Source organism: Fulmarus glacialis, unplaced genomic scaffold (genome assembly GCF_000690835.1).
Source record: "Fulmarus glacialis isolate BGI_N327 unplaced genomic scaffold, ASM69083v1 scaffold24670, whole genome shotgun sequence".
Taxonomy (NCBI): Eukaryota; Metazoa; Chordata; class Aves; order Procellariiformes; family Procellariidae; genus Fulmarus; species Fulmarus glacialis.
In genome coordinates this window covers 1-1,467 of record NW_009189908.1, presented here as the reverse complement: position 1 = coordinate 1,467, position 1,467 = coordinate 1, and positions in this window count along the sequence as shown.

Sequence of the window (1,467 nt, the reverse complement as noted above, 5' to 3'; positions counted from 1 at the left end):
TCCCTACGTCCTTAATAGAAACCATGTGGCTTCTCCTGTTAAGAAAAAAAACACCATAACTATACTCCTAGGTACATACTCCCCACAGAAGTTTCCTTCTCAGCAGAAAGAACGTAAAGCTGTCACCAAGACCTGGAAGAGAATAAGAACTAGATTAGAGAATAGCTCCATATCTTTTCCTGTACTTGCTTGATTAGCCGAGCCTTTTCTCCCCCACCCCCCAAAGGGTTGCACTTCATCCAGAGCAGAGCACCAGAGCCAGGCCCAACACCACAACTTGCTTCTGAAAATACTCCTGCCTCCGTGCTGGCAAGCACTAGATGAGAATACAGCTGAGCCAACTGCTGATGAGGTGCCTACAGGACAGACAGCTCAAACTCCATTTTACGGAGTCTGCATTGCATTTACAAACAGAGAAGATACAGTGGCAGAGGATCTGGAGTTTCGTAAGCCATGTTGCACACAGGAGAAAAACCAAGAAACCCCTCTCACTGCAAGCTCAGTACTAAACCCAGCATTGCAGCAAGATACACAAATCCAAACAAGTATTTGTACTACTCACTTTTCAAATCAAGGTTTTGTTTTTCTGCCAGTAAAAGAAATTGCTAAAAATTCTTAATATTTTTTTCAGTATTTTTTAGGGTACATCAAAAAGTTTCAAGAAGCAGCAAAGCTGTTTACTCTAGATGAGCTTAGCCTAAATAAGCTCAGAGAGAAGATTACATGATCATGCCCTGGTCAGAGCAAAGACACAAAGTCTCAGCAATACCAGTTCAGACTATACTTCGCTCATCATTGCTTTGGGCAAATTTATTTCCATTCAGTAAGGAGCTTGCTCCCAAGTCAGGAACTGGAACAGAAAAGGTTTTTTCTCTAGACGAAAAAGCAAACAAACACACACCTCCCCACCCCCAACAAACACAGATTAACTTGGGTTCTGGGTTACTTCTTTTCAGGATCACATGGCTTTCTACAGGACAGTTTGCAACAAGTTAACACTGACCCCTGGGAGATGAGGCAGGAGTGGCTGTTACAAGCCTGAAAAACTGAGCCCCGAGTTGCTCTTTCCACGTTCCTGCACCCACCTCTGTCGCACAGCAGCACGGAGGAGGTGGTACTTTGCACCATCAGTACTTAGTCTCTCCAGCGCTTGTTTGTTCAGCTGTGTGCATGACAAAGCCATGTTGGTAAAGTAACACTGGCAAAAGCTTTCCATTTCCCCTTCCCAAACACCATTGGCTAAGCCAGCAAAACCCCTCTTTCTCCTTCTGACACATCTATACACATTGGTCCCTTTTACTGCCACCCCACAAGGCAGAAGAGACTCCAAACAGGCATTAATTAAAGCTTTGGCTGATCTGCAAGCATGCAACAAATAAAAAGAGCTGGTTTAAGTTTTATGCTCATCCATGAATTAAGGCTTTGGTTTTTTTCTCCTTATCGTAGAATAGTTTGGGTTGGAAGGGA